Source organism: Hordeum vulgare, chromosome 4H (genome assembly GCF_904849725.1).
Source record: "Hordeum vulgare subsp. vulgare chromosome 4H, MorexV3_pseudomolecules_assembly, whole genome shotgun sequence".
Lineage (NCBI taxonomy): Eukaryota > Viridiplantae > Streptophyta > Magnoliopsida > Poales > Poaceae > Hordeum > Hordeum vulgare.
Window position 1 is genome coordinate 448,233,184 of NC_058521.1, and position 10,244 is coordinate 448,243,427.

The window sequence follows — 10,244 nt, forward strand, 5'->3', positions numbered from 1 at the left end:
TTTCATCTGGAGACCTGACCTGCAGAAGTGATTAGTTCAATTTCTTCACCACCCACATCTGAAGGGGTGGTAAAGCATTCATCATCCCGCGAGCACCATATGAGAAGGGGGCATTGAATCTAATGCACTTCTTCTAACAGTAGGGGGGTTAGAGTACTCAAATGAATATGCAGAGAATTTATTTGAGGATTTATGAATATAATGATTTGAAGAATAACGCTCATATTCATGTTCCTTGTAATTTCCCTGCATGTTAGAAGCATTAGCACGGGTACGAGCATAGTTTTGACCAGTTGAGGATTTTGATCCTCTTGAAGACTTTGTACTCCTGAGGAATTTGATCCGGGGTTCAAATTCTTCATAGGTGGTGTCATGAGGACATTCACCTGATGATTTTCAATGCAACTTTTGGGAACCCAGATTATGGCTGTTCGAGCAGGAGCAGGCGCTGGGCTTCAGCAGCGTCTCCAGCATGACCATCGTCAAGCTGCGCTCCGGCGGGATCTGGGTGCACGCCCCCATCGCCCCCACCAAGGAATGCATCCAGGTAGGCTTCATCAGTTTCAGCGAAGCAAGCAACACTTCGCGCGGCTCCTGTTCGACACTAATCTGGTGCCATGCTGATACGTCTCAAACGTATCTATAATTTTTGATGGGTTCATGCTGTTATCTTGTCAACTTTGGATGTTTCATATACCTTTTATATCTTTTTTGGGACTAACTTATTAATTCAGTGCCAAGTGCCAGTTCCTGTTTTTATGTGTTTTTGACTCTTTTCAGATCTGATTTTGGAACAGAGTCCAAACGGAATAAAATCCCCAAAATGATTTTTTCCAGAACGGAAGAAGATCGGGGGTCTTGAGGGCCAAGGCAGGAGGCCCACAGGGAGCCCACAAGCACTGTCACAGCGGCCCTAGCTCTTTGGCCTATATATTCCTTAAAATCCCAGAAAAAATCAGGGCGCCCACGAAACCACTTTTCCGCCGCCGCAAGCTTCCGTTTTCGCAAGATCTCATCTGGAGACCCTTCCCGGTGCCCTGTCGGAGGGAACTTTGGAGCTGGAGGGCTTCTACATCAACATCATCGCCTCTCCAATGACTCGTGAGTAGTCTACTTCAGACCTACGGTCCGTAGTTAGTACCTAGATTGCTTCTTCTCTCTCTTGGATCTTCAATACAAAGTTCTCCATGATCTTCATGGAGATCTATCCGATGTAATCCTCTTTGGCGGTGTGTTTGTCGAGATCCGGTGAATCGTGGATTTGTGATCAGATTATCTATGAATTATATTCGAGTCTTTGCTGATTTCTTATATGCATGATTTGATATCCTTGTAAGTCTCTCCGAGTCTTGGGTTTTGTTTGGCCAACTAGATCTATGATTCTTGCAATGGGAGAAGTGCTTGGTTTTGGGTTCATACCATGCGGTGACCTTTCCTAGTGATAGAAGGGGCAGCAAGGCATGCATCATGTTTTTGCCATCAAGGGTAACAAGATGGGCTTTCATCATAGATTTGAGATTGTCCATCTACATCATGTCATCTTGCTTAAGGCGTTACTCTGTTCTTATGAACAAATACACTAGATGCATGCTGGATAGCGGTCGACGTGTGGAGTAATAGTAGTAGATGCAGAAAGTATCGGTCTACTTGTTTTGGACGTGATGCCTATATGTATGATCATTGCCATAGATAACGTCATGACTTTGCGCGGTTCTATCAATTGCTCGACAGTAATTCGTTCACTCACCGTCTACTTGCTTTCATGAGAGAAGCCACTAGTGAACACTACGGCCCCCGGGTCTATTCACAACTATCGTCTCCACTTTTACTTTTACTTTGCTTTGTTTACCTTTTACTTTCAGTTCTCACTTTGCAAACAATCTATAAGGGATTGACAACCCCTTTAGAGCGTTGGGTGCAAGCTCTTTGTGTTTGTGCAGGTACTTGTGACTTGGCGCGATCCTCCTACTGTATTGATACCTTGGTTCTCAAACTGAGGGAAATACTTACCGCCGCTGTGCCACATCACCCTTTCCTCTTCAAGGGAACACCAACGCAAGGCTCCAAGGCCACGGGGGAATCCTTTGCATATTTGCCAAGGAAATCCCTATAGGCATAGTCAGCAGGAGAAGGATTTCTGGTGCCGTTGCCGGGGAAGGTCTTTTGTGGCCGTAGTAGAAGGATTTCTGGTGCCGTTGCCGGGGAGAGATCAAGTCAAGATCTATCCAAGTAAGTGTCACAAACTCATCTCTTGCATTTACCTTTTTTGCCAGTTGCCTCTCGTTTTCCTGTCCCCCATTTCACATTTTCCGTTTTCATTTGCCTTTCTCCTTTGCCGTTTTCATTTGTCTTTTGCCGTTTTCATTTGCCTTTTGCCATTTTCCTTTGTCAGTTTTCTTGCTTGCTTGTGTTCTTGTTTGTTTGGTGAAGTCATCATGGCTGAAAACACCAAACTTTGCGACTTCTCGAATACTAATAATAATGATTTTATTAGTACTCCGATTGCTCCCGCCACTAGTGCGGAATCATATGAAATCAACGCTGCCTTGCTGAATCTTGTTATGAAAGAGCAATTTTCTGGCCTTCCTAGTGAAGATGCCGCATCCCATCTCAATACTTTCATTGAAATTTGTGATATGCAAAAGAAGAAATATGTGGATAATGATGTTGTTAAATTGAAGCTTTTTCCGTTCTCTTTGCGAGATCGTGCGAAAACTTGGTTTTCTTCTTTGCCTAAAAATAGTATCGATTCTTGGAATAAGTGCAATGATGCTTACATATCCAAGTATTTTCCGCCGGCTAAGATTATCTCTCTCCATAATGATATCATGAATTTCAAGCAACTTGATCATGAACACGTTGCACAATCTTGGGAGAGGATGAAGTTAATGATTAGAAATTGTCCTGCTCATGGCTTGAGTTTGTGGATGATTATACAAATCTTTTACGCTGGTTTGAATTTTGCTTCTCGCAATATCTTGGACTCCGCCTCAGGTGGAACGTTCATGGAAATCACGTTAGGAGAAGCTAGAAAACTCCTAGACAATATCATGACCAACTACTCTGAGTGGCACACTGAAAGGTCACCTGCTAGCAAAAAGGTACACGCTGTAGAAGAAATTAACTCGCTTAGTGCTAAGGCGGACGAGTTGATGAATTTGGTTGCTAGTAGAAATGCTCCTTTAGATCCTAATGACATGCCACTATCTTCCTTGATTGAGAGTAGCAACGCTAGTTTGGACGTTAATTTTGTTGGTAGGAACAATTTTGGCAACAACAATGCTTTCAGACGAAACTGTGTTCCTAGGCTTTTTCCTAGTAACTCCTCTAACAACTATGGCAATTCCTACAACAACACTTATGGAAATCATAACAAATTACCCTCTGATTTAGAGAGTAATATCAAAGAGTTCATCAACTCTCAAAAGATTTTCAATGCGTCCATAGAGGAAAAACTACTCAAAATAGACGATTTGGCTAAGAGTGTTGATAGGATGTCTTGTGATATTGATGCTTTGAAAGTTAGATGTGCTCCTCCCAAGGTTAACTTGGATGAAACTTTAAAAGCTATGCGTGTCTCCATGAATGAGAGGAAAGAAAGAACCGCCCAAATTCGCGCTAAGCATGAATGGTTTAAAAGGATGCGTTCTAGTGATGCAAATCACGAAGATCTTAAAGTGCTTGGTGTGACTCCTCTTGAATCTTTGTTTTCGCGTGTCAAACCTATTGATGAAGGGGCTGGATATGAATCCACTTTGGTTGAAAAACGCCCCAATGATTCGGAGCCCACCTATCTTGATGATAAAGGTGTGGAGAGTGGAGTAGAAGGAATCAAAATATTGGGTAGTAATGAAACTCCCACTTTGGATTTCAAGGAATTCAATTATGATAGTTGCTCCTTGTTTGAATGCATTTACTTGATGCAATCCATTGCAAACTGTCCACATGCTTATAGCCAAAGCAAAGCCTTTACCGCACATATCGTAGATTCTATGATGAAATCTATTGAAGAGAAACTCAAATTAGAAGTCTCTATACCTAGAAAACTTCATGATGAGTGGGAACCTACTATCAAAATCAAAATCAAAAACTATGAATGCAATGTTTTGTGTGATATGGGTGCTAGTGTTTCTGCGATTCCAAAGTCTTTATGTGATATTCTTGGTTTTCATGAGATTGAAGAGTGTTATCTTAATTTGCATCTTGCGGATTCTACTGTCAAGAAACCCATGGGAAGGATCAATGATGTTCTTATTGTTGCAAATAAGAACTATGTACCCGTGGATTTCATTGTACTTGACATAGATTGCAATCCTTCATGTCCCATTATTCTTGGTAGACCTTTCCTAAGGACTATTGGTGCTATCATCGATATGAAGGAAGGGAATATTAGATTTCAATTTCCTCTAAAGAAGGGCATGGAGCATTTTCCTAGAAATAAAATAAGATTGCCTTATGAATCTATGATGAGGGCTACTTATGGTTTGAGCACCAAAGATGACTATACGTGATTCCATCAACTTATGCCTAGCTAAGGGCGTTAAACAATAGCGCTTGTTGGGAGGCAACCCAACGAATCTATCATTTTTCTTTCTGTTTTGTGTTTTCCACACTTTCGTAATTCTGTTATGATTGTGTTTTTTGTGTTTCTTTTGCGTTTGTGCCAAGTGAAACCGTTATGATTAGTCTTGGGGATGATCGTTTGATCGTGCTGGAAAGGACAGAAACTTTCTGCTCATGAAAAGAATTTTCATTTTTTTTCTGTGAGAGCTTTTGAGTTGATTCTTTTTTCTGCTGGTTGCTACGCAAATTCTTCAGACTATCGTAATGTTTCAGAATTTTTGAAGTACCAGAAGTATACGAAGTATACAGATTGCTACAGACTGGTCTGTTGTTATCAGATTCTGTTTTTTGTTGAGTTGGTTGCTTATTTTGATGAAACTATGGATAGTATCGGGGGGGTATTAGCCATGGAAGATTGAAAATACAGTAACACAACATCAACATAAGTAGAATTTAAGTTTGGTACAGTACCTAAGGAAGTGGTGGTTTGCTTTCTTATACTAATAATATCACGAGTTTCTGTTTAAGTTTCGTGTTGTGAAGTTTTCAAGTTTTGGGTGATGTACTTATGGACAAAGAGATAAAGAGTGGCAAGAGCTCAAGCTTGGGGATACCCAAGGCACCCCAAGTTGATTCAAGGATGCCGAAAAAGCCTAAGCTTGGGGATGCCCCGGGAAGGCATCCCCTCTTTCGTCTTCAATCCGTCGGTAACGTTACTTGGGGCTATATTTTTATTCACCACATGTTATGTGTTTTGCTTGGAGCGTCTTGTATCACAGGAGTGTTTTATTTTTGTTGTGTCACAATCTTCCTTGCTGCACACCTAGAGAGAGACATGCACTCACCGTGATTTTGTCGAGCTTCACTTATATCCTTTGGCTAGACAATTCAGCTCACATGTGTTTCGCTTATATCTTTTGAGCTAGTTGATTTTGCTCTATGTGTTTCACTTCTATCTTTTAGAGCACGGAAGCGCGTGGTGTGGTAGTTGATCTATGCTATGAAAGTAGTCTCAAAAGGGGTAGTTATCCAAAGGGATATGAAAACTTCCACCTTCATGTGCATTGAATAGTTAGAGAAGTTTGATTCATCTCAATTAGTTTTGAGTTGTGGTTGTGGTAATATTGAAGTTATACTAGTAAGGTGTTGTGGATCTAGAAATACTTGTGTTGAAGTTAGTGATTCCCGTAGCATGCACGTATAATGAGCCGCTATGTGATGAAGTCTGAGCATGATTAGTTTATTGATTGTCATCCTTTGTGTGGCGGTCGGGATCGCGCGATGGTTTATACCTACCAACCCTTCCCCTAGGAGTATGCGTTGAATGCTTTGTTTCGATTACTACTAAAACTTTTGCAACAAGTATATGAGTTCTTCATGACTAATGTCGAGTCCATGGTTTAGATGCACTTTCACCTTCCACCATCACTATCTTCTTTAGTGTCGTGCAACTTTCGCCGGTGCACAAAACCCACCATATAGCCTCCCTCAAAACAGCCACCATACCTACCTACTATGGCATTTTCAAAGCCATTCCGAGATATATTGCCATGTAACTACCACCATGACATGTGCCACCACTTCTACATTGGCATTGCATGATCATAAGATAGCTAGCATGATGTTTCCATTAATGTCCATGCCATGCTAGATCATTGTCATGGTACACTACCGAAGGCATTCCATATAGAGTCATCATTGCTCTAAGTTTTGAGTTGTAAGTGTGATGATCATCATTGATGGAGAATTGTCCCATGTGAGGAAATAAAAGATGCCATCGAAGCCCATTTACAAAAAGAGGCCAAAGATGCCCGCCAAAATAAAATAATAAAAAAATAATAATAAAAAATATATAAAAAAGAGGCCAAAGAGCCCACCAAAAAAATGAGAGAAAAAGAGAGAAGGGACAATGCTACTATCTTTCCACACTTGTGCTTATTAAGCACCATGATCTTCATGATTGAGAGTCTCTCGTTTTGTCACCACCATATAGCTAGTGGGAAATTTTCATTATATAACCTGGCTTGTATATTCCAATGATGGGCTTCCTCAAAATTGCCTTAGGTCTTCGTGAGCAAGCAAGTTGGATGCACACCCACTAGTTTTCTTTAAGAGCTTTCACATACTCTTAGCTCTAGTGCATCATTTGTATGGCAATCCCTACTCATTCACATTGATATCTATTGATGAGCATCTCCATAGCTCATTGATAGGCCTAGTCAATGTGACCATCTTCTCCTTGTTTGCCTTGCAACCTCCACAACACTCCATTCCACTTATGGTGCTAAAACCATGGTTCACGCTCATGTATTGCGTGAGAGTTGAAAAAGTTTGACAAAGTAAAGGTGTGAAAACAATTACTTGGCCAATACCGAGGTTGTGCATGATTTAAATTCGTTGTGCAAGGATGATAGAGCATAGCCATACTATATGATTTTGTAGGGATAATTTTCTTTTGGCCTTGTTATTTTGAAAGTTCATGATTACCTTGCTAGTTTGCTTGAAGTATTATTGTCTCCACGTCAATAGCAAACTATTGTTTTGAATCTAACGGATCTAAACATTCACGTCACATAAGAGGAGTTATAAAGGACATCTATGCTAGGTAGCATGAAAGCATCAAAAATTCATTCTTTATCACTTCCCTACTCGAGGACGAGCAAAAGTTAAGCTTGGGGATGATTGATACGTCTCAAACGTATCTATAATTTTTGATGGTTTCATGCTATTATCTTGTCAACTTTGGATGTTTTATATACCTTTTATACATTTTTTGGGACTAACTTATTAATTCAGTGCCAAGTGCCAGTTCCTGTTTTTTCTGTGTTTTTGACTCTTTTCAGATCTGATTTTGGAACGGAGTCCAAATGGAATAAAATCCCCAAAATGAATTTTTCCAGAACGGAAGAAGATCGGGGGACTTGAGGGCCAAGGCAGGAGGCCCACAGGGAGCCCACAAGCCCTGTCGCCGTGGCCAGGGGGGCCGCAGCCACCAGGCTTGTGGCCTCCCTGGAGCTCCCCTGCCCTAGCTCTTTGGCCTATATATTTCCTAAAGTCCCAGAAAAAATCAGGGCGTCCACGAAACCACTTTTCCGCCGCCGCAAGCTTCCGTTTCCGCAAGATCTCATCTGGAGACCCTTCTCGGTACCCTACCGGAGGGGACTTTGGAGCTGGAGGGCTTCTATATCAACATCATCGCCTGTCCAATGACTCGTGAGTAGTCTACTTCAGACCTACGGGTCCGTAGTTAGTAGCTAGATGACTTCTTCTCTCTCTTGGATCTTCAATACAAAGTTCTCCATGATCTTCATGGAGATCTATCTGATGTAGTCCTCTTTGGCGGTGTGTTTGTCGAGATCCGATGAATTGTGGATTTGTGATCAGATTATCTATGAATTATATTTGAGGCTTTGCTGATTTCTTATATGCATGATTTTATATCCTTGTAAGTCTCTCTGAGTCTTGGGTTTTGTTTGGCCAACTAGATCTATGATTCTTGCAATGGGAGAAGTCCTTGGTTTTGGGTTCATACCGTGCGGTGACCTTTCCCAGTGACAGAAGGGGCAGCAAGGCATGCATCGTGTTGTTGCCATCAAGGGTAACAAGATGGGCTTTCATCATAGATTTGAGATTGTCCATCTACATCATGTCATCTTGCTTAAGGCGTTACTCTATTCTTATGAACTCAATACACTAGATGCATGCTGGATAGCGGTTGACGTGTGGAGTAATAGTAGTAGATGCAGAAAGTATCGGTCTACTTGTTTTGGACGTGATGCCTATATGTATGATCATTGCCATCGATAACGTCATGACTTTGCGCGGTTCTATCAATTGCTCGATAGTAATTCGTTCACCCACCGTCTACTTGCTTTCATGAGAGAAGCCACTAGTGAACACTACGACCCCGGGGTCTATTCACAACTATCGTCTCCGCTTTTACTTTTACTTTGCTTTGTTTACTTTTTGCTTTCAGTTCTCACTTTGCAAACAATCTATAAGGGATTGACAACCCCTTCATAGCGTTTGGTGCAAGCTCTTTGTGTTTGTGCAGGTACTTGTGACTTGACGCGATCCTCCTACTAGATTGATACCTTGGTTCTCAAACTGAGGGAAATACTTACCGCCGCTATGCTACATCACCCTTTCCTCTTCAAGGGAACACCAATGCAAGGCTCCAAGCCCACGGGGGAATCGTTTTCATATTTGCCAAGGAAATCCCTATAGGCATAGCCAGCAGCAGAAGGATTTCTGGTGCCGTAGCCGGGGAAGGTCTTTTTTGGACGTAGCACATGCCATGTGCAGCTGATCAAGGAGTTGGGCGCGCCGGTGGAGCACATCGTGCTGGCGACCTTCACGTACGAGCACAAGATCTTCCTCGACCCCTTCTTTAGGAAGTTCCCAGGGCGCAGGTGTGGGTGGCGCCGCGCTAGTGGAGCTGGCCCGTCAACCTGCCGCTCGAGTTCTTTGGGGTCTTCTGCTCCAAGCCCCTCGAGGACGAAGACGATGCCACGCCCTAGGCCGTCGAGATTGAGCTGAAGGTGCTCAGCTCGCCGGAAGTTGGTATTCCCAGTTCCTCACCACACATTCTGATCTCTGAACACCATAATGAATGCATTGATGCATACATCCTACTGTATAAATTGGCTGCGTTCGGGCATTGGGCCGTACGTGGAGGTGGCGTTCTACCGTAAGCCTTCCAGGACATTGGTGGTGATGGTTGATGTGATTTTTGTTCCTCGACAGCCGCCCGATTGCATCAGCAAAGAGTCCTCGTTGGCAGCTGCCAAGAACGGCTTGGCGGTGAAGATACTGAGCAAAGGGAGAGAGGTTCCTCATGATCCTGTTGAGGACAACAAGCTGAACCGGCAAACAGGTACATACAGTCTGATACCATTTCTAAACTAATTGACATAGAATGGAACAAGAATTAGTTGGAAGCAGTGAGATCTGGAGTTCAAGTTAGAATTGAGGTAGTGCAGTAGCACACTAGCTAGATTGTTCCCCAACTAGGTATGCTCATCCAGAGAAGTGTTTTTAGAAACTTGTCCATATTCACTTTTTTCAGTTAGTTTTTTCCACATTTTGGAAAGGAGCAACTTTCAGCAGTCTAACATTTTAACTGCAGTCTAATGGTGGAAGTGCTTCCATTATGTAGTAATTGTCATCACAACATCACAATGGTACAAGAATATCTGGAATGTGTAAAATGTAGATTTCATTATGGTTGATCTCGTTATGGTTGATGTGCACATTTCATTTTCTCATTGGCTTGCAATTTTCTCATTGGTGGAGCAGCTGCAGAATGTGCTGAGATATGGAACTAAGGAGCAACAAAAGCAGTGGCTTGTTCCTTTACATAAATGTTGAGTTGCTTAATCATGAGTATTGAAGAAGAAGAAGAAGAATAAGAAAAATAAGAATAATATGAAGAAGAAGAAGAAGGAGAAGAATTTATTCTAATGATCTTGTACAACTTGTAATGACCATTGATGAATATATCATTTCTCTTCTTCCAACTCCTTGTAATGACCTTGTACATCTTGTAATTACCCTTAATGAAGATATTATTTCTCTCACCTCGAGTTTTGTCTTTATATCTTGTCATAAGATTTTATTGTCAACTTAATTTAAATAATTCAAATAAATCCAAATAAATCCATAATAATCTAAATAATTTG

At 41.7% G+C, this 10,244-nt stretch overlaps 1 pseudogene; it reads left to right on the forward strand.

Annotated features, from left to right (window-relative positions):
- Positions 1-457: 457 nt before the first annotated feature.
- On the forward strand, positions 458-9,933 carry LOC123450605 (annotated as a pseudogene).
- Positions 9,934-10,244: the final 311 nt, after the last annotated feature.